The 23548-nt window shown below is 47.4% G+C and overlaps 1 protein-coding gene across 4 annotated transcripts in view; it reads right to left on the reverse strand.

The window, feature by feature from the left end:
- Positions 1-23548, reverse strand: part of Nfasc (neurofascin) — a 168309-nt gene that overhangs the window by 141017 nt on the left and 3744 nt on the right. The window contains exon 1 of one of the 4 annotated variants that reach the window (XM_055598207.1): positions 839-870. The exons of the other annotated variants lie outside the window; for them this stretch is intronic. The gene's annotated coding sequence lies outside the window, so the exon portion shown is untranslated. Of the gene's footprint in view, positions 1-838; positions 871-23548 lie in introns of those variants that run through there. 4 annotated transcript variants of the gene reach the window in all.

The raw sequence follows: 23548 nt of genomic DNA on the forward strand, positions 1-23548 counted from the left end.
CTTGTACGGGTGACCTCTGAGGGGCCTCCTGTTCTTGCCCCAGGTGGACAGCCAGCAGCCTCGCTGACAACATACAGTAGCATTCCTCCAGGTGCAGAGGAAGGCCACCTGCACACCTCACCTTTTCTGACCCTAAGACTCCTTCTTCATCTCTTCATGACAAGCGCCCTGGGTCCATTCTGTAGGGCTGAGTGCCATGCTCCCTTCTCCATGAAGTCTGTCTAGCCCTTCAGCTGGAGGTGAGCAGCCCCACCCTTGGTTTCCAAAGCAAGCCATGTATGCCCTTGCATGGACTCCATTCTCCTCTCGTAATGAGACCAGCAGCCATGGTAACTTACCATCAGGAAGCAGTCTCTCAGGCACCTCATCTAATGTCTTGTAACAAGAGAGACACAGAAAACATTTACTGGCCTATGATGTCAGCAACTGGAGAGGAGAGGGAAGGAGTGTGAGAGCTGATAGGGACAAGAGGGAAGCCAGGGAGTCACCAGCTCTGATATGCTGCAGGGCTGACTGGAAAAGGCCTTTTTCTTTCTCTGGACTCAGGCTCTGAGTGAGAAGAAGGCAATTGCTTCATTCTCAAGAAACATGGTGCCTAAGAACTGACCTCTCTCAAGGGCTTGACATGGCTCCCAAGGCTCCATCCATACTAGAATACATGTCATCAGATACATTCTCCAAGACCAACGTTCTCCTCAGTGAGCTGAGCTTTAGCTCTGTGATGATGAGCTTGGCCAGTCTCCATAACCAGCCAGATCTCCAGTTCACAGAGTGGAGCCACCGACAGAAGTGGGGTGGGGAGTGGGGCATGTGGGCAGGGTAAGCAGGAAGCACTCACTCTCTAGGGTCTGGTGCTGGAGGAATGTGGCATTCACGCCGTCCATGAAACAGACAGCAGCATTGGACTCTGAGAACTGAGGCTCTTGGAAAGGCTGACCAGGTAAGCGCTGGCACAGATGTGGCCCAGGGGACAGGTCCGTCACGGCACTTCTGGAAGAAGGAATCAGCACACGTCAGAAACTGGTGTGTCTGTGTGCACCAAAGTCGAGCCATCTTTATCCCAAAGCCCAGCAGCTCGGCTCCATCTAACAGAAAGCAGCACGTATGTCCACAAAGACACACTAAAGACTCAGATTCATAGGAAGTACAAGCAGCCAAGACAAGCTAGGAACAGAGCAAAGTCAGAGATTCACACTTCCCAATTCCAAAACTTAAAAAGCCACGGTGGTCAGATCAGTGTGCTAAGCAGAGAGAATGATGGAACTGAACTGAGAGTCCACAGACAAACATATATATCTATAAACAATGTATGTGGCAAGAGTCCCAGTCTACCACTGGATGAGAGGAGGAGAATGTCATCAACACTGGCTGTCTAGGACAGCTAAATTGTCACATGAAAAATTAAAAAAAAAAAAAAAAGTTGAGCCCTTCAGTATATAATTCAATTATAAACAAAAAATTAAGTCTAAATGGATCAGTGGCCTGGATATTAGAGCTAGAACCACATCATTCTCATGATACAATAAAATATCAATCTAATGTCCATGAGTGTAAAAACCGATTCTTCAATGTGTCACACAAGCGATGAGAAAGAAGGGGTGGGGTAAATGGGACTTCGTCAACACATTTGTGCATTATAAGATATTACCAAAAAGTGAAAAGACCTATAGAATGGAAGAAAATATTTTCAAGTTATATGTCCCATAAAGAGCTTACTGCCCAGAATATAGGAAGGGCCCATAAAATTCAACCACAAAAGAAAAAAGATGTCAAAAGATTTTTATTAGAGAAATGCACAGTGAAACCACAATGAGACACCACCTATGCCTATGAGCAGTAAAATTAAAACAAAACAAAACAAAACAAAAACCAGTGTTGGGAAGGGTGGGAGGAGACGGGGCTCCCCTGCACCATCATGAATGCACAAATGATGCGGCACTGCAGGAAATCGTCCCCCAGCAACCTAGGCAGAGAGGCACTACATGACAGGCACCTTCACCCTAGATGTGTAAAGTCATGAGAACAGAAAACAGGGACCCAGATAAAGAGGACTGGAAGTGGCTCAGTCAGTATGGTGCATCACAAATAAATGAAGAAAAAAAGAAGCTCAGACACATGCTATAATGTGGACGAACCTTAAAAACAGTATGCTGGGGCTGGAGAGATGGCTCAGGGGTTAAGAGTACTGACTGTTCTTCCAAAGGACCTGGGTTTGATTCCCAACACCCATACAGCAGCACACAACTGTCTGTAACTCCAGGGGATCCAATGTCTTCTGTTCTTCAGGTTCCTGCATGCCTGTGGAGCACCCAGCTCACACAACCACACACTTACACATAAAAGTAAGAGATAAATACGTAGTTCAAAAATTGAAATCTTAAAAAAGTCAAGTGAAAAGACCCAGACACAAAAGAACAAAGAAGGTATGATTTCACATCTACGGATGAGACAGAGTATTGGGGATGCAAATTAGACCAGAGCTATGAAGGGCCTGGAGGATGGGAAGGAGGTAGTTGCTGCTTGGTGGTTACAGGTTTCTGTCTGCAGTAGTTTGGAAGTCGACAGTAGACACTGCTGCACAGAGCTCTCTGCTTATAGAAAATGCCACCGTATTGTTCATCTGAAGTGGTTAAACTCACTTAAGTGTCTGTATACCCACAATTTCAAAATTAGGAAAAGAAAAAGCTGCAGCATCCTGCCCTGCTTTGCTATCAAGCCACTAATATGTGATTCCAAAGAAATGGCTGCTGGAAAAGCATTTTCAGAGAAACTACTTCCCCTAAGGGCAGTATTCATCAAACTGTGGGGCGAGTTAGAGTGACTCTGACATTCCCCTGACCATGTCATCTACTTTCAGTCCTGGCTGCAACTGAGGACAGTGTCACCAGCCTCCTATGCCTCTGAAATTTCCTGAGAATCTGATAAAGACTCTAGCCATCACCCTTGCCCCAGACCACTCCCTGGACCTCTCTTCTTCATCTCCATCACTGCTAGCTACCGGTTTTGTACAAGGAAGAGACCCCCTCCCACCCATCCGGTCAAACATTCCTGGCCTAGGTGCTTTACCTTGTCCAGAACCTTCCAAATGCTTCATTTTTAAAGGGCATCCCTGACAGTCCAGGTTACAGTCCAGGAGACACGTTATTTTTAAAACATTCAAAACCTAATTCATCAAGGTACCACCTGTACTTCTCATCAGCCTCCCTTCTCCTCACATCGCCCACCCCACCCCCACCCTCAGGGAAAAAGGAAAGCAACAAATGCAGCAGTATTCTCTGCAGGGTCCCCTTCCCAGCCAGCCTCCCTAGGTTCACGGCTATCCTTATGACAGGACACCTGTTCTGAGCCTGGGTTCCTCACTGGCTCTTCTTGGGCAGAGTAGATACAGTGTTGGTATCAACCATCCCTACCACACTTCCCATTTATATTTTAGACTTTATCCCCTTAAAACTCCTGAAAGGCAAATCTTCCCTTAATTTCCTAAAGGCGTACATAATTCAATAACCATTCACAGCAGCTTTTTATGATAAGCCTAGAAAGCTGTCTGACTCTTCTTTCAAATGAATTGGAATTTATACATTTAAATGAGTGTTTGTTGTCTTCTTCAAAGAGGTCCCCTGGGAACCTATCTGCATAGCAGACAATGCACTGCTGAAGCTGAGAGCAGGCTTTTCCACAGCTCTCTATGGCCTTGCCTTCAAAGCCTGCCGCACACCTTTTAAAGGGCCCCCACGGAGGTGTGATTGCTTCCCATCACAGTACATATGATTTTCTTTTCCTTACGCTGAAAGATGGAGCCAAGGCTTGGGAAGATGGAGAGGATGTGCTGCAGCTGGGAATAGTGTTTGGTGCCAAAAGCAAAGAAAGGGAGGCTTTCAAGGCTACTGTCCAGGGAGGATAAAATTAGATTCTGTGCACTGGCTTCACTGAAGAAACAAACGTGCAGCTCGGGGCAGTGACAGCACATGGCTAAGACCTCACAATAACAGAAAGATGGTGAGAAAGAACTCCACAGCTGCCATGATAAGCCCTTACAGTGTCTAACCATGTTACGTGTGTCTAACCCTGGTCCTGACCAGGGATTAGGAACCAGAAACCTCTCTCAAGTGGCCCTCAGTCCTGAGCCAGAGTACGTGGTTTCCAAAACCAGATGTGAAAAGGTTACCTAGACCTGCCAGTTCTTCTGTAAGTAAACACTGAGTCAATACAAGACTTGGCCATTCCAGTGTTGGGTGTGTCCTCCCCCCCAAAAAAACTGAAAAGTGTTCAAGCAGAAAGTTACACAGAAAAGTGTTCACAACGGCACTTTTTACATCAGAAGGTTGAAACAACTCAAACAGCTTATCAACAGATGAGCGGATAAATGTGCCCATAGACAAGCCATCAAGTTCTGACGCTCACCAGATCAACGGTTTAAGCCTTGCAAATGTTAACGAGTGAAAGAAACCATATACCCAAACTTGGTGTATATGATCCCAGCTATATGAAATGTCCAAGAGCATGTGAGTATACAAACAGGAGCTGGGAACCCAGGAAGGGACATGACTGCTTAACTGGCCGGGGCATTCCTTTGGGGACGGTCAAAGTCCTAAAACTAAACGCCAATGAATTAAACACTTCTCAAAAGTCAGGGCTGAGGAGCAGCTGAGTACAAGAAGGTTGGTTTGTGAAAAGCCCTGGGCTCAAACTCCATCATGGTGGGGGAGGAGGAAATTACATGTAAATTCTATGTGTATGTATTTTATCACAAGAAAAAAAAGAGAAAATGTCTGTGCTGGATTCTAGTAGGTATGGTCTGTAACCGGTAGAATAGTGGCCGTGGGACCCAGTTAGCAACTCTCCCAGGCAATGGGGCTGAGACCCTGGAAGGTGGCAAAGCAGCGAAGTGGAGACAGCAGTGCAGAGGACTCTGCCCAGTGACACTCAACCCAATGCCCTGGCCCCTCACCACCTCAGACTATCAGTTCATGATGTGGAGCCAGGGTGGGAAAAAGATCTCCAGGGCAGAGGCAGGGGTGTGTCTGAGCAACCTGAGAAGAGGACCTCTGTAGCCCAGCTGTGGACCCCACTCACCCTACACCCATCTCACATCATGGCCATCAGATTACAAACTGCAGGCTACAGAAGGGGAGGGGAGAGCTGGAGGAGGTAAGACCATTCTTCCCAACAGCCTCACTCTCCTGCTGCCTTCCCTTCCTATCCTGACCCCCACCCGGTGCTCACAGATGTTCCTAGTATGTGTCTACACCCCAGCTCCCGCCTTATCAGAAACGCTGAGCCTGCTCTCCAGCCTGCCAGCCTCCACGGCAGCCTCTAGCTGAGAGGTCTATCTCCCTAATCTTTATGCAGAAGGATTTACCAATGCATAGTGAACACAAGACCCTTAGCAGCAATTATAAGACTAATAATGTGGAGTCCTGAGTGATTATTACGGGCCCAGATCTCTTATTAGTTATGAAACCTGGTGAATCAAGGGAGCAGCAAATTCTAAAGTGTGAGACAATAACTTGAAATGTTCAGTGGTCTCGTTTAGTACAGCTGTTGGAGCCAAGAGGGCCTCTGGGAAATGCTGGGAAAGGAACTCAGGAAGCAGCCTGTTCCTGGCCATCCTTTCATTTATTCCATAATCACACAGACATTTCCCGGGTTCCTGCAATGTGGCACCAAGGCAAAGTTCCTGTGGCAGAATTAATGGGGTAGAGTGTGGGACACAGACTGTCTGGAGGCCTGGTTGCTGCAGCTAATAATGGGATGATGCTCTGCTCATAAGGTCACTCTTTGTCCAAGAGAACCTGTTACAGGGAGCAAAGTGTGGCTAGTGTCAGTGCAGTCAAGCTGTGGGGAGGCCACCAGACAGATCGGATGAAAAACACCCCGTGTTCTTGTGCTAAGAAAGGGAGCCAGAGGTCAGCTAGTGAGAGGATCCCTTACTTTTGACCTTTCAGAAATACAAGTGAAAATCATAGACCTGGTAGAGAGAGTTGCCATAGCCACTGAGGGCCCCAAAGTCCCTGCAATGAACAGACATGTGATGGAGTGGGTCCAGGTGCAGACAGGCTCTACTTCACAAAACCTCTCTGAAGACACAGTGACGAGGAAGGAAAATGTCAACTAGAAAGCAAGGAAGGGGAGAGAAAGACAGACAGAGAGAGAGGGAGAGAGAGAGAGAGAGAGAGGCTGAATAAGAAGAGGCTACTCTGAGAGGTAACAAGGCAGGCAGGCTTGTTGCCATGGCAACACCCTCCTGCCTGGTACCCAGAAATAAATTATTGATCAGGGGTAGTGGTTCTCTCCCCTTCCCAGAGCCCCTAGTGCCCTCTTCACTGCCATCAATATTCTCGCGCCCACTCCTCTTGCTCGGTATTTGCCTTTATGAGTCACTCTGAGACCCATCAGGAGTCCAGAGAATCACAAGGTCTCCTCTACCCGCCCGAGGCTGTCCCTTGCCAAGATGCAGCTTTGCTCTTCCAGACACCTGTTACACATGAATTATGTTGTCTTCAAACTCATGTTGAAGTGCTAACACAAAGGACCTTAAAGCCAGAGGCAAGCGAAGAAATATGCAGTCACTCTCGTGAACTCTAGTCCAGTCATAAATAGCCTGGTAAGACATCATCACACAGACAGGCACAGAGAGAAAAGTGTGTGAAGACACACAGAGGAAGTGGCCAGCTATACCTATAGGGCAGGCTCTCAGAGGAAATTATCCCAGGAACATCTTCATCTCACACTTTAGCTTCGAATGGGAGGAAACGAGTGTCTGTCATTGAAGCTACCTGGTCTATAGTACTTGTTTGAGGAGCCCTAGAAAACAGTACACTACTTAATTAGGAACCCCTGAAAGCCATCTGTAAGCTTTGCAGGACTGAAAACTATCTCAGCTGTGGGGTCAGAGGACAGTGAGATGCCACATGTACCTGTCATGGGCTCCAGGACAGAAGCCACAAGAAAGACAGGGCAACCAGCCCTGAACCACAGCCCTGGCAGCAGGTAGGCAGGGGCAGACAGTGCAGGAAACTGCACCTGTCCTACCTCACAAGTCAACCAGCCTGAGAAGACAAGAGGCTGAAGGCAGAGCAAAGTGAGACACAGAACAGCAAGGAGAAACATAGCCACGGGCTGGGACCCTGCTGGGTAGACCAAGGTTTGTATTCAGGAAGATGGAGAACCTACTGTCCAACTCCAGTGTGCAGAGAGTGCAGAGAGACCGTAGGCTCAAGAGGCGAGCACCAGACAGGGCAGACTCCACACAGTGCCAGTGTGGCTATAAAGTGGCCCAGCCACTGTGGATCACAGCATGACGGGTGGCAGGCCCTCGCTTCCACCCTCAGTGCTATCCCCTCAAGAACTGGAAACAGGCATTGTTCACAGCATCACTGTGCCCCTGCTCACAGCAGCATCAGTCACCCAAGTCCGCCAGCAGGTGAATGATGAGGGGAACTGTGTGTAACCACACTGCAGAAGAACTCAGCCATCAGGGGAAGGACTGGTAAATGCCATGGTATGGATGGGCCTGTAAGGTATTAGCGGAAACTGAGCAAAGCCAGACACAGGAGCTGTGTGTTCTATGTTCTCACTAATGTGAAATCTTCATCCATGTTTAAACCTGTGCAGAGAAAGCACACAAATGGCCACCAAGGGGCTGAGGGAAATAGGAATGGGAATGTTGCTCAGCGGGTAGAGACGTCCTCTGCAGTAAGGCTGAGTCCGAAACTAGAGAGGGGTGAGACTGTACAACACAGCAGATCTAGGGGGCAGCTAACTGTTCACTTTAAATTTGTTGACTTTTTTGGAGGAGTGTGCTGAGAATCAAACCAATGGTCTCATGCCTATATGAGGCGAGTTTTTACCTCTGCACTATATCCATGGGGTTTTGTTTTGTTTTTTGTTTTTGAGACAGGGTCTTAAGACTGGTCTTCAACTCATTCTGCCCACTCAGGTCTGAACTGTGGCTTCTCCTCCCCTAGCCTCCTAGTAGCTGGGATTGCAGGCCTGCATCACTAGGCATGGCTGAAATTGTTGGCTTTAAGGCATCAGAACTGAGCCTCGGCAAACTATTAGTTTTTAAAGTTAAACACTGTGTATGTGGGGAATCTTTATCATACTTCTGTCTTTGACTACACAGCGAAGGTGCACATACTCCTGCCCTTCCCCATACAGGTGACAAGGAAGGTCGCTTCATCTGATAATGTTCTGAAATCTGAAACATTTGCATGTTCACCTGGAGCACCCATTGCTGCAGCTTGGACAGTGAGAAGAGATTTGTGCTAGAGTTGTGTGAATGGATTTTCCTTCTATCCCTTATTTAGTGACTAAGCCTGAGCCCCAGAAGTCTGGTTAGGGGCTCCACATCAGAGCACATGGCAGTACTGTTAAAAAGCTAAGATGAGGGTCTCCATGCAGGTGAAATGACACTGGACACAGTAAGGAGGGGATATAAGGTGACACTGGGAAAGCACACACTCACTGATGCTCCATGTGCTGATAACCACACATGGTACCCTCAGTACCTCAGCATCCTTGAAGGTAGTAGGTCTAAAGATCATTTGCTGGCAAGCCAGAGAAGACTCAGCAAGGACTTCCCAGGAGACTGAACAGCTTCTGCCTAAGCAGGGCTGGAAAAGGACCTTAGCTAAATAGACCCCATCTCCTGATGCCAGACGGGAAGAAAGTTCGGGTGGACTGGTACTAAGCTGAGCTGTCTGTCTATCTTGGAGATATATGCCTGGGGGGAGAGCTGGCAGCCCAGAAGGGCTTGAAAGGAGCTCATACCCACAAGAACAGGCTGACTAGTGAAAGGATGCAGAAACCATAGAGTTAATCCCAGGGTGATGGACAGCTGTCCAAGGATCTCCTCCCTCCTTACACTGAAGCATCTGCTGGAAAGCCACAGGTAATTAGGGCAGCTTAGAGGATTTTCCCGGGCCAGGAGGTTAGGAGGAGGTGGCCTAACTGGGCTCTATCAGGCCAAGCTCCCAGGGTCTGAGCTGGCCCCTTCCTCATTTTGGCTGGGTTAAATTGCAGCAAAAACTGAAGTGGAAAAAATAGAAGTAAGCAAGGCTACCCTAATTATACATTCCCTCAACGAGCTCAAGGCCCAGTAAGAAGACAGACAGACAGACAGATAGACACACACACACACACACACACACACACACACAGAGAGAGAGAGAGAGAGAGAGAGAGAGAGAGAGAACGGGAACTGTTCCAGGAATTGTGTTCCTGTTGAGTGTTTGAGATCAACAGAAAGTCTAGGTGAGAGAAGATGGCAACCTGATAACTACAAAGGTTAGCCTGGTGGTTGAGGTTAGCCTGGTGGTCGAGGTTAGCCTGGTGGTCGAGGTTAGCCTGGTGGTCAAGGTTAGCCTGGTGGTTGGTTAGCCTGGTGGCTGAGGTTAGCCTGGTGGTCGAGGTTAGCCTGGTGGTCAAGGTTAGGCTAGTGGGCAAGCCTAGGCTTGTGAGACAAGTCAGAATGTTCACCTGAAATTCCCCAGAAAGAGGAACAGAAAAAAGCCTTGTAGAAAACCCTGCAGTGGATTCTGTCTCCTCTCTCTCCTCTCCTCCCCACAGGCAGGCTCTCCTTTGCCAGAAGAGATGAAGGAGAATACGGAACTGGCCCAATGGGTGGGAGCCAAAGAAAGTGTTCTGAGAAGCCCAGCAGAGAAACTCATTCACACCCACACCATAGGGACTCCTTTCCTCAAGTGAGGCAAGCCAAGGCCATCAGAGACTTCCCTCGACTTGTAAGGACATAGGGAGGTCTGACATAAAGTTGACATGATACTGAGAACTGTGTGAACAGCCAAGCTCAGGACACACACAGCAAAGGTCTCCAACAGGCAGGAGCAGAAAACAAAGAACCTGCTCAAGGACAGGAATCCTGAGCTTCATGACAACACCCCATAACACTCAGGAAGCCTGAGACAGGGCTAGTTACAGAGGGGTGAAGAAAGAGGGCTCTAGACTGGAGCTCTAGGTCACTCAGCCTAAATGGGCTCTCTCTCTCCCTCTCTCCCCCCCCCCCCCCCCGTCTCTATTTCTCCCTCCCTCCTTTCCTGTGCCTCTGCCCCTCCTCCCCATCTCTGTTTCTGTCTCTCGGTCTCTCTGTGTCTCTATGTATCCATGTCTCCATCTGTCTCTGTCTCTGTCTTTCTCTCTGAGAGGGCAGATGGGGAGTGGCCAAAACTGATGACTTGATGATTAACATATAAAAGCACAAGCTAATGTGATTATGGAAACTAAAAGCTATCCTCAATTATCTGCAATAAATGTCAGACCCAGGCCAGCTTCCCTCAGAGCCTAAGCATATTCTAAGCTGGCCACTTTCAATGTGGATTCTGAGTACATAAAAGCATTTGTTTTCAGTCTTAACCACAGAGAAATTAGGAAGGATAATCTGGTACATTTTAAAAATTGTATCAAGTCATTTGTTCCTAAACCAAATGCAGAGTATCTGGGGTAGGCCTCCCCGAGTCAGCTGCCCATCTGTTACTGCGGCCATGAAAAACTCAGGAAAAACTCCAGCCTAGCAGGAAGCCACACAGGGGCTGGACTTGTTGCAGAGGGGAAGGCACTCTGACTCCAGCCTAGCAGGAAGCCACACAGGGGCTGGACTTGTTGCAGAGGTGAAGGCACTCTGGGCCAGGTGAGACCCAGGTGTCCATGGGAAATTCTCAGACCAGACCAGAGGTCTCTGTGGCCACCCCCAAAAGTGCCTATAATTTGTTTATTTATTTCTGTTCATTTGTTTTCTGTTTGTTGTTTTGAGACAGGAAGTTGCTATATAGCCCCTTGGAACTCACTGTCAGCCAGGCTGACCTCACACTCACTAGTTCTAGGATTACAGCTGGGAGCCTCCATGACAGCTTACTTAGATGGGGCATGTCATCTTGCCAGGAGGGTGGCAAGAACCGCTGGGCACCACACCAGTACTCCAGGGAGTCTCAGGACCTGGCCCTAGGTTCACCCGTCTAAGGACTAAATTTCACTAAAGAAATTGTAGCTGCATGGGAGAGAGGGCTACACTTGGGTCTGAGCCCTTGGCAGCTCCAACACTGGAGCCAGTATATCAGCCCAGGGTCAGCCCGGGGTCAAAGTTGACAGCCCAGGATGCAGCAGTGGCCATTTTAGCTTTCTCTCTGCCTTCTGTCTGGGGTCAGCACTCTCACTCTCAGATCACACAATCTGTAATGTTCCCTTGGCTCAAACAGCCAGCGTTCTAGTGGTTAGAAAGTTCTCTGCTAGCCTAGAGAGAAAGTTCTCAAAGAACATGTCCAATCTATCTCCCGATGATAGTTCTGGGCTACCAATGTGTCCCTGTCCCTGTCTCTGGCCAAACCACTACACTCCCAGGGTTTTCAGGCCCCTCAATACCTCAGAATCCAGAATGGTAGAGCCAGGAGGACCACAGAGGCCGCTCTCTGATGTCTCTCATCTTTTCATCTTTGAATCATCCTGGAAACGGTAGGAGTATTTGCTTGGTTTTTGTATGTTAAATACTTATTGTTTTTATGTATGTGCATGTATGTGTGTGTGTGTGTGTGTGTGTGTGTGTGTGTGTGTGTACTCACGGAGGCCAGAAAGGGTCCTTTGGCTGAAATTACAGGCACTTGTGTGTCTCTCTACATGCGTCCTAAGAACCAAACCCATTTTCATTACTGAGCAGCAAGCACTCTTAACCACTGAGCCATCTCTCCAGCCCTGTTTGTTTTTGAGCTATGGTCTCACTATGTAGCCCAGGCCAGAGAGGGTCTCGCTGTGTAGTCCAGGTTAACCTTAAACTCACAATACCACTGCCTCAGCTTCCTGAGTGCTGGCATTACAGGCTTAAAGTATCATTCCTAAATTTAAAAATATTAATATATGGATAACTTTAGTTGTTTTATATTTACATATAATATGTATTCTATAATTATTTTGATATTTAGATCAGTTTGTTTTTAAATTTTTATGAAGTATGAGTTTAATATCATATTTACTAATAATTGTATCCATAAAAGTAAATTCCAACTTTTCTCCTGTTTAGTAAAGGCAAATGCCATTCAATGTTAACTAGTTAGGAAAAACATTTTAGATGTCTTATCACACCAGGCTCAGGGGTCAAACTATATTCTAATGGTTTTATCAGATATTAAGGAATTAAAAACAACCCAAAGCTTCTCTCATACCCACATCTGGAAACTCACACACGTATTTAATATAGATATTTACTTCCAAGAGATGAAAATACACCTTTGATGTAACTGTCATCTTTTAAAGTACTAGAAACATCCTGATGCTCACATAATAACTGCTGCCAAACAAGTACAGTGTGGTAACCACCATCTTCCAACACATTTGTGAAAGGTTTGGTATCGTGCCCCTCCTTAAGGCTAAGAAGTTCTGCATGGCAGGGCGCAGCAGGTAAGATGCCTCCAGCAATGGGCGTGCCAGGGACAGCATGGCTCTGCACACCCTTTATGCCCTGTGTGCAGATTCTCCTCCAGGTGAACAAGGAAACAAGGCATAGAAGCATTCGTTGAGGGACTGGAGAGATGGCTCAGGGGTTAGAGCAGTAGGCCCTCTTCCAGAACCAGCTTTGATTCCTAGCACCACATAATGGTTCACAACTGTCTGTAACTCCAGTTCCAGGGGATTCAGTGTCCTCTTCCAGCCTCCATAGGCAACATGCATACACATGGTACAGAGACATACATTTGCAGGCAAAACATTCCTACACATAAATAAACAAACAAACAAATAAATAATTTTAAGGTATTCATGGATTAAGAGCAGAAATGAAGTCAAACACTGTCACAGGCAGTTTGAGAACCCCAGTCCCAGAGTCACAGGCTAGACAAGGAGTCTTGTTAGCTACTGCTTCACTGAACTTTCTAGAAGAATTTGAGGCCCAAAAAGGACAGTGAGCTAGCTTGAAGTTACCTGGTAACTCAGCAACACAAGGATTCGTATTGGATCTCCTGGCTCAGAGTTCTCTCCTCTTCTCAAGATCTCCCTTAAGGAAAGAATGGCTCCAAAGCCCCATGGGACTGGGTAAGGTAGTATCAAAAGGTCAGACAAGAAAAGTGCGTAGGTGCTCTTGGGGCCAGGCACACCTCTTTTCTCACAGAAGTCACTTGGTAAAGGTTTCCTTAACAAGTAAATGGATGAGGGACTGAATCTCATGAAAGATATGAAAGAATTCACCAGGGGTAGGATCTGGCTCCTGGCCTCAGAATATTGCCATGACTGCTCTTGTCCACTTCCCTGAGACAGTTTCAGTTTCAAGAAAAGAGATCCCCACTCTCAGCCTTTGAAAGCAGAGGACCAAAGCATCACAAGGCCAGAGCACAGAGCTGGGAGTCAGGGTTTGGTCCTCGCCCTGGACCTGCAGCATGAGCGTCACCTGACACCACTGCAGGAATGCAGCCTTGTGCTGGGCTCCAAACCTTAGAGACCGGGGTAGGCATATTGTGTTCTACCAAGCCCCACGGGTGATCTGGATATAGACTAAAGCTATGGCCACAGACCAGCCTGCTGAGGCATTTCTTGCTCAGTTTTGACAGTGTCTGTCCCAGCCAGGGCAGTGAGAGGAAAATGCCCTTGACAATGAACAGTATCAGCAGTGACATGACACATCACTTGTCACAGGTGCTGAGCCCTCATGCTAGCACATCTTGTAAAAAAAAAAGAAAGAAATACTCCTGAGGAAGCTGTCATCGGCATCAGAAACACTCTACAGAATGGGTTGCATCTGGATATCCACACTTCAAGCTTTGATCCAAAAGGAGGCCCCCAAAGCATCAATGCTACAGGCATGGCATCAATACAGACATGTGTAAACACATACTTGCCTGGGTCAGCTGATCCCCCACTCAGCCCCACACTCTGATTTCCACATGTCACATCTGACTTTCATATTTTGAACAACACTGGTCTGTGCAGTTCACTGGTGCTGATGTGACACTACTGGAGACTAGTCTATCTTTTCAGGAGGCTGCCTTTCTCCTCTTCTACAGATGTATAAACAGAGAGAGAGAGAGAGTCAGGAAGAGAGAAAAGCCTTTACCAGTACCACTGAAAATTCTACAGCAAAATTTGAGCAAGTGCCAACTGCCCAGCTGAGTATATGGCTCATAGCTGCCTCCATAAAGGCAACAATGAACAAGCCAGCTAGCCAGTAGCCACACAGCCAGGAGTGAGGCTAAAAAAAAACAATGGGCTCTTCCGAAGCTTGGCTACCAAGTCCCGTGGCTGCTGAGACCAGGCCTTGGTACCCTGCCAGCACTGGGAGAGTACAGTGCTGGTCACATGGTGTTCTGGGTCTTGTTCAGTGGAACAGGTCTGTCATTGGGTGATTGTTCTCCATCCTTCACTTAGGAACCCAGGTTCTGCTTCACACTAGACAGACAGACAGATAGACATCCAAGATCTGAGCTTGTATCACCTTGCCTCACATGCGGGCCGCTCAGCAAATGACCAATGCTCTGGGCTGTGGTTTCAGTAGTAATTAGACCATGGCTTAGTGTACCGCGTTGGTGTGGCCTAGCAATAACAGCTTTAGGTCACAGAAAAAGGCGTACTATGCGAAGTGGACTCCAAACCCATGTCCTGAAACATGCACCTCACTTCTACTTCTGCTTTGTTGAGTGGCTTTCTTAGGTCATTTTCCTCATCCTTTCTTGGTCTCTGTTTAAAATTTAAAAGTCATTCCATCTTCCTCTCATCCTTGGACCCTGTGAGTGTGTCCAGCATGAAGGAAATTAGGGCTTGACTTCTGTGGCTTTGTTGGAAGCAGAGTCAGAGCCCCACTTTTCACTCCAAATGCCCCTCAGAGTCTTTCCAGATGCCACTGATCAAAATGTTCCCAATCGCTGCTAAGCTACAGGAGTTCTTGCGTAGGAACCACTCACTTGCATTTATGTTTCATTCTCATGTGTAGTGAGCCATCTGTACCATAAAGCGAATGCCGGGACAGCTTCCTCAACTAGGGTACAAAGTTCTTGAAGTGAAAGCTTCCTTTTGGTCTCCTCTGTAGTTCTCAAAGTGCTTGGCATAGAACTGAACACGTAACCCAGGCTCAAGGATGTTTTGATTGTTGATCAGCAAGCACCATCCGACAATGTTCCTATAAGGCAGGGCCTAAAGCAACTGTCAGGAAGCAGTGTAGGGGAAATCAGGCAGCAGCTAACTTTCATTGTGTAATGGGGTTTGTGGGCCTTCTGTCCTTTTATCCTAACAACTCTGTGCAGGATAAACAGCATTTTACTCCCAGATTTATAGATGAAAATAGAAAAGATTGAGGTCATGTGTCAAAGGTCACACAACTTGTGACTAAAGAACTAGATTGGGACCAGGAGGCCTGACTCCCTGTTCCTGACACTGCATGCACTCAGGCATTTCCTACTGTGAGCCTGGAAAAGCAAACCTGGAGAGAAGAACAAGGGAGAAGCAAAGAAACCATGTACAGCCACATCAGCTTGAGAAAACACATAGAGAAGAAGGGTAAGAAGTACGGGAAAATCAGAGGGGGAGGGCTGTGCCAGTGTCGACATCCTGGCTGTGAGAGTGTGCCATGGTTTTACAAGCTGTGAAACTGGGGAGTGGTGAAGGCGTTCACTTTATCATTTCCTATAAGTGCACGGAGATTAATTATCTCCGTTAAAAAAAAATTCAGTACTAAAACTAATAATAAAAGAACCACAGTCCCAGCAAGCAGAGTGTCTTCTCACAATGGAGGGGTCATTGACCTCTGATATGTCCCTAAATACCAGCATCTGGAGACCCCCAGGAGAAGTCAAACAATCAAGAAAGAGCATTCTAGGCCTTAGGGGGGGGGTCCAGGACACAACTATCCTTTTTACTTTTCAAGAACAGAAAAGAATAATAGGATGTATCCGAAGATGATTGTCCCAGTCTTGAATTCAGAATAAGGCTATCCCTGGCCCCAACCCTGACCTAATCCCACATCAGCCTTCCAAACCTTTCCTGGAGGAAAAGGTTTCCCAGACACATACTTCTCACAGCTTTTAAGCCCCAGCTCCCCCATAGCAATAACACTTCCAGCACCCAAGAATGTGTACCCCTAAATGTCAGAGCAGCCCGACAGCACACCCATGCATGGCCTTAAGAAGGAGGACAGCCAGATGGAAGATGATGTGAGGCAACCTGGGATGTCACCAGCCAAACTCATCCCAGTCCCAGAGTACAGCAGGCTCAATGCTGCTTCCCACAATACTCAGGTGGTGCAGGGACAGTTCAGGACATTGGTGGCAGAAAATGCCAGCACCGAAACCTAGCCTCCACCATCAAACTGGCCTTCAGAGTCTTTCATGAAATGAATCACAGGTGACCAGGCTATGGGTAACAGGATTCCCATTTGTACCCCAGGCTTACCTGGAAATCTATTTCTGACAGGGAACATTGACCACATATAATCAGAGTCAGAAAAGAGAGAGCTCTAAAAAACAAAGAGACACCACAGAAATGGAGCTCCAGTCGAAAACCACCAAAGCAGACCAGTGCATAGCCCTCTATGCTGAAAAATCTCAGCAAACAATTCACAACCACAACTATGGAAGTTGCAGATATCACCATACTGGTCCTAACAGAGAATCAATATCCCAGCACAGAATTCCACAGAATGCATAAGAGAAAAGCCAGCCAAATTAGAGAATAGCCCGAGAACAAACAGAGCTAGTCGCACCTCAGTGAGGAAGGTCATTTACAGTTTCAGGGTGTTTACTGTTCCTGGTCCTGAACACCACTGTGGGCTGCTGTTCCAAGAACTGAATGAACCTGCTCTAAACAACCAGACTCTGTGATGTCATGTGACTGAGACTACAGTCACAGGAGCAAACACCAGAACCACCAGTGCACGTGGGCTGTGGCACACCATGGAACCACCTGAACCAGCTCCCTGCGAACTCCTGGAGGCCAAGCACTAGCAACATGCTGCAGGATACCTTGCCTCTGAGCCATTTACAGTGACCTAGGTCAAGGAAGGGGGTGGGGGCGCAAGATGGAGAGGAAAACCAACCAGCAAAGTAGGCTGCATGCTAGACTATCCTCAGGTCTGCATGTGCACCAGAGCCTGGCTGGCTCCGCCTGCAGAAGCTGGGATTGATTTGGTGAGGATTGAGTCTCAGGGTCCACATTTTGGGAATCCCAGCCACCCACCCAAAGATGTCTTCCAACATCTTGGCAAAATTCTGTTTGGCATGCAGACCCTCAGGCCCAGTCTGGATCTGCTGGTTTTGAATCTGTATTCTAACAAGATCCCAAGTGTGCATATGTGGAGGTGTGAGGAGCACAGCAGGAGAGCCGGTGAGAAGCGGACCCCTCCCTAGCAGCAGAAGGTCTCTCCCCAGCCAAAGCTGAGAAATACAATGCAACTTCTCCTGGCCAGTTACTTCTCCTTAGTAACTGCAGGTGGGGGCTGTGGTGACTCTCAGGGACCACATCTCCGTTGCACTTAGACCTGCATCTGGGAGCTCTATGTGCTGGAACTGTGGGAGTCTCAACAGACCCTCTGTGACTAAGAGGAAGCTGCCATTCTGCCACAATTTTAGCAGTGATTAAAAAAAAAAAAAGGAACTCCTCCCTTTCATACAGTCCTTTGCTCCAAGCTCTCTCAAAAGCTCTCTGCATGGAAGAGGTGATCTCTCGAGATAGCACTGCCTTGCTTTGCCCCAGTGAGACCAAGCTGCCCAATCAGCCATAAAGACAGCACTGTCAACTCAGGCATGGAGCTGGCTGGTACCAGCTAAGCTCGTGAAGGAGGGAATCCTCTGAGATGGCCAGACAGAGACACATACCTCATCCGCCCTCCAGCATCCTGAACTCTAGCCCCTTTTCATATCCAGGCTAGCACTTCTGTCTTTGTTTCTATGACACACTGTGTGTGTCATTTCTCACACGTGCCTGCCTTTTCGTTCCCATGAGACTGAGAGCAACCATGCTCAGCTCCTCTTTTGTCATTGTCCACAGTACTGAGCACGGAGACTTGCACCCGGCAGAGGCTTGATAAATACTGTTTGTATTCACGTGCACACTCTTTCGAGGGGTTGAGCCCTTTGCTCCAGGCTAACAAAGCAGACATTTATTAAGGATGGCTCGCAGCACACTGGGTTTCTGTAGGAGAAACAAGACAACAATAAGGTGTGCCTTGAAAAGGTGTGCACTCTCATTTGAGAAATCACACACACAGGAGCAAGCCTAATGCCAGAGACCTAAGGATATCAGGTCTTATCATAGATAAAACAGGCAGTCTGCTAGCCATCACAGAGGGAGTTTCTGCTTTGTGCCTTTAACTTACCTATTTTTTGGCACTTGTTAACATTTGCCCCTATATACCCTTGCCATCTCACTAAGCCATGCTTACTACACCATGTGAACAGGATGACAATAAAGATACCCAGAGTCAGAATCTGGGTTAGGTCAAGACCAGAACCTTCCTAGTCAGTGCCAGCACCATGACACAGAAAAACCACCTCATCTGTGCTCACTTTGCTCAGGTCTAGATTTCCAGGGTCAAACACACTACCGCACTTGCCCATCCAAAGCTTCCAGGAAAATCTTGGATTGGGCCTGTGGACATTTAGTCAGAACTTAAGGTACTCCCCCTCTGAGCAGAAGAGTGCAGGGCAAGGGGTAAGCTTGCTGCCACTGTAAAACAAGAAAAGTCATGGGAGTGGAGCAAGGCAGGCACAAACTTCTGTGGACTCTGGCAGCATCCAAATGCCTGCTTTTCTTCATACCAAAGAGATTAGGGTACATGGGACCAGAAAGCATGGATCAGTGGCCTTCACCAAAGATTCTGACTACACGGAAAGCTGTAAAGTCTAGAACAGTGGCTACCACCCACATGTGGTCATTTAAATTTGACTTGATTCAAAATTCAAGTCACACCTACAATCCTAGAATTTAAGAGACATAGAGTTCAAAGCCAGGCTGGGTTACATAATGAGACCCTGTCTTGAAAGAAAAAAATTACTCAAACCTTCAGTTATATGTGCCATTTTCAAGTGCTTGTCAGCCACTCAGAAGCAGTGGCCACCATTTTAGATGCTATAGATACAGGGCACTTCTAGCAGAAGTGAAAATAAAAAGTTCTGTTTATATCAAGTATATGCACATGGTCTTAGGAAACTCCTGTGTTTCCCAGGTCTGCTAGAGGGATGTCAGGTAATCTGGTGGAAACCAAGGCAAGTTAGTATGCTTTTTTAGGGGTCTCTCACACGAAGACTGTGAGGTGAACCCTGCAGGCTCCCATTTGGGTGATCTTAGCACACATGCACACACAGATACCTGCACACTCCACAGTGTCCTTCAAGGAACACATCCTTTTGCTTTTTCATCACAAGGGTTATGGAGTTAGATGCTATTACCAGATGACTAGCATAGACCCACACCCTGCCTTTGTTCTAGCTGGAATCACTTTCTGAATGCTTTGAGAGATTCTAAGCCTTCCCTGACTGCTTTCACCTGGCCTCTCAGGGGCGAAGAAAAGACAAACCCTGGGTCAGCACTGCGGACAGCGACAAGCTCCCTCTGAGAGGTCCAGAAAGTTTCAGCACTGCTCCCAGCACCTCTGCAGAAGGAAGTGTCCCTCAGAAAGCACTAGGTGTGTGTGTGTGTTGTCCCTCAGAAAGCACTAGGTGTGTGTGTGTGTGTGTGTGTGTGTGTGTGTGTGTGTGTGTGTGTGTTTCCTGCCCAGTCTTCACACCACAGTTTGTCTGCAACCCAAGAGCCAGTTCAGCTAAGAAGCTTCAAAAGCAGTTCCCCACAAGGTCTCAAGCTGAAGGGGAAGTTTCTTGCCAGTATGGCCCTACATGCACTTTCCACTGTCCTGAGGGCCAGTTCATCATGATGGCCTTCCTCCTACCATATGACTATGCACTCTTTCCCTAGAAGGGCCCCTGCTCTCTCTCTGCCTCTCGAGAGACCCAGGCCAGCCACACCACTCTTTAAAACCTCCCCCAAGGTTTTAAACCCCTGCAGGGGAAGTTTCCTCCCTTCTCTAACATCCCAAAGCATATGTTGTTTACACGCTGCTTTAGGGCCTTAATTATACATCATAGGGTGTAAGCACTAGGTTTACATGTAGTTTGTGAGGTTCCAGGTGAGCCCATATGTGGAAGAACTAGCTTTGTCAGCAACTAGCCGCACAGCCACACAGAACTCAGCACAGTCCCAAGCCTCTGTTGCAGAATCATGGCTGGGGTAAGGCATTTCTAACACTCCTGAACCCAACATTCTCCCAAACAAGCTACCGGCGAAACTGCCACACATGTAACAGGGGCTACGAAGAATACTTCAGATGCCATGAGCAGTACATAAAAGATAGGCAGAGGCCAGAGCTGGACTTAACTGAGAACCCTGAGTAAATCCCCAACTCAGCTTTCAAAGGCTTCAGTTCCATGCAGTCTGTGATGACACCAGAAAGAGATCTGGTTTCTGTGCTTTCTTATTCCAGTATAGGGAAACTGCTTATATCTTCAGGGGAATTTTCCTAAAGAACTTGTCACCACCAACATGGAAGATACCCACACATAGTGGGTTCTTCGACAATAGCCTGGAATCAATGGCTGGAACATGGATTTCCCTCACTAGAGTGAACAGGCAACCTTTGACAGAGTACTGACTCCACTGCTGACTATGCAGAAGACAGACAGACAGTGGTGATAGCCGAAAGCCTAAAGGATGGTGATGCCCCAATAAAGCTAGTTGGTCTCATAAGCCAAGATATTGCAAGAGTGAGGGAGAAGCTAGCTTCAGATTTCGGCTCCATGGTCTAGTTCCTGTCAAAATGAGAGTTCTAAAACCTTCTCCCATTTACGCCCTATTCTCAAAGTATTACGCCGTCTACACACATTGAGGTACAGGGCGTTGTTTTCCGCTTGCACAGAGAGAAACTACTGCCAGGAATTTTTAATGGTGTTTCCACTGCAAATGAAGATGAGACTAGAAGCACAATCTAGCTGAAATAATTTCATCAACATAAGCAGTCCATGACGCACTCGTGTACATACGCATGTGCACGTACACAAACATATTCACAACCGTATAGAACTTTTAGTAACAGATCAAGATGAGATCAAAACCTCACTGAACTCAGAACTGGAAGCTTCCATTAAATATTTGTTGGTTTTCTTTTTCTTTTCTTTTCTTTTCTTTTTTTTTTTTTCTTTTTTAAATTATTGCTGCTGGAGCCAACTGGCCAGTGTCAGTAAGAGATTAGGAATTCTCACCACTGGGAAAGTCCTCAGTATTGGTCTGCTAGCCATTCACTCTCATCCTAGAAAAATCACAAGATCTGAGGACCAGATTTAGTGGCTGGTCAGTCCATCCCAGCTGGCCTGATCTGCCTGGAAAGCAAGTTCCATAGGAAGCCAGAACTTTCCCATTCCAAGAGGCTTACCCCATGATAGCCATGCTAAGGGCTGCAGAAGCAAGGCCCCAATAGGACCAGAAAGAGGAAGAAAGATTCCAGTATTTGGGGTACCTGCTTTTCTCCTAGCAGCCCTGAATTTTCAGGTGCTTCTCTCCTGAGACCTACAGCAGGTACTTCCTCTCAGATGAGAAAGGCCAGAGGCACAGTCCATAAACCACATAGTACTCACTGTCTGAAATTAGCAAATATCTCTTAGGTCTGAGCAGATCAGGCACAGACAGGGTCTTAGAAGTTCCCATGTTGCTGTAGGGAGGTGGTGTATCCCTGACCAAACAGCAAGTGTCTCAGAAAAGCCAGGTTGCTGCTGCTGAGAACGTTCACATCTCATTTAAGGGCAGAAACAGGCAGGAAACTAAGGGTGTGGTGCTTGGTGGGGTGGGTTAAACCATGCCAAAAGGGAGACCACATGGAGGGCAACAGTTCTGTGCAGCCTTCCTCTAACTCCAGGTGTCCAGGACTTATGCTAAGACAGAGAACTCCTCCCTTTCAACCCCAGAGCTGATCTAGGGCTTTTCATCTCGTTAACTTTGTTTATGGTGATCCAGTAAGAGGCTCTGAAGTCCTCCAAGCCCCTCTCTCATTAAATTCATTAGAACAGATTGGGGCTTTCTTTCCGGATCTCAGAAAAATTAACAACACAATTAGCATCATAATGATGAGAGGGGCTGCCAGGGAGGCCAGGGGGTGGGGGTGGGGGTGGAAGGGAGGAAGGAGAGGAGCAGGTGAAGGAACAGAGACAGCCATGTGGCAGCTGCTTCTCAGAGGAGGGAGCTGCAGGAGTAGAGGGGATGACCCCACAGTGCCCCCGGCACTCCAGTTCTTCCCTTTTGAGAGAGTTAAGACAGCAAGAAATTAATCAATGACATAAACCCTAGAGATGAGAATTCACAGAAAATTTCAAATTTTACAGAGAAAGAAACACAACTCAGTTCTATCAGTGATGGGACCAGAGGCCCAACACATGTTTTTGGTGATAATGTCCCCTCCCTGCCAGGAAGCCATGGGGGAGCAGGCAAGGTGAGGCAGGCCACTCCTTTCACAGAGAACCTGAAGCTGCCAAGTGTTTGCTTCTCCATCTGATGCGTTTCTTGTGTGACCTCAAAGGCTGAGCAGCTCGTACTGTACCATGTCACCTCCCTAGAACCTCTTGATGCTCCTTCACACCTGCCTGAGCAACATGATAGCCAGCTTCTGGGCAGCAGGGTCTGTGCCCAGTGTTGCCCACAAGGTGTTTTCTGTGTCCCCACATTCTTATGTCTTTCAAAATGTCTGAGCCATTCTGGTACCCCTCCCATTTCTTTATTGTTCTACCAGGGCTAGGAAGCTCAGTCTCATATGTGGAAGAGAGGCACAGGCTTTAGTGTCAAACATGTAGATCTAAATTCTAGCTCTGCAAACGCACCCATTCTATGATCTTCAACCAGCAAGAAACTCTGGGGAGTCGTTGTTATCTGTAAAATAGAATCTTAAAAATACCTGTTTTTGCAAATTCTTATGAGGATCAAGTGAGAGGGTAAAGCCAGAGCATACAGTAGGGCGCCTAACACACAGTAAGCATTCAGCAGCGAAGGCTCCTACTATGCTTTTGATGTTTCCTGGCTTACCTCAAGAGAGTGGCTCCAGAGTGGAGCTTGCTGGGAGAGATGGCAGATGCCCTGGATCAGCAACATTGTGAAAGTGCAGACTTAAGCTCTTGGGGCAGCCATTGGCTTCCAGGCTCCCCTCATGTCCCAGAAACCAAGCCATAAGCATTTAACCTCTGCCCTGTGGCAAGGCCCAGGCCTTCTCAGGTCACTGAGTCACTGCTCAAAGGTTTGCCATCAAACTGTTCTAGCCAAGGCAGGGGTCTAGCCAAAGAGTTTTGCCATTACTGCAGGTTCTCTGTCTACTGTGACCCCCTTAGTATGCTCCTATAATACCAAGAACTCTTCATCCTTTGTGACAGCATTTCTTATGTGACATTTGGGAAAATTCTATTTCTTTTCAACTCATCATGCAACACCTTGCAGGTCCTGACACAGGCTCAAAAATTCAGGACACACTACTGAAATGACCAACACCGGATGTGTGGGAGAAGCTACCCATATAAATGGAAGTGGGGTTTCTACTGTAGCT

The sequence above is a fragment of the Psammomys obesus genome, unplaced genomic scaffold (assembly GCF_907164565.1).
Source record: "Psammomys obesus unplaced genomic scaffold, mPsaObe1.curated_primary_1811, whole genome shotgun sequence".
Classification (NCBI taxonomy): Eukaryota; Metazoa; Chordata; class Mammalia; order Rodentia; family Muridae; genus Psammomys; species Psammomys obesus.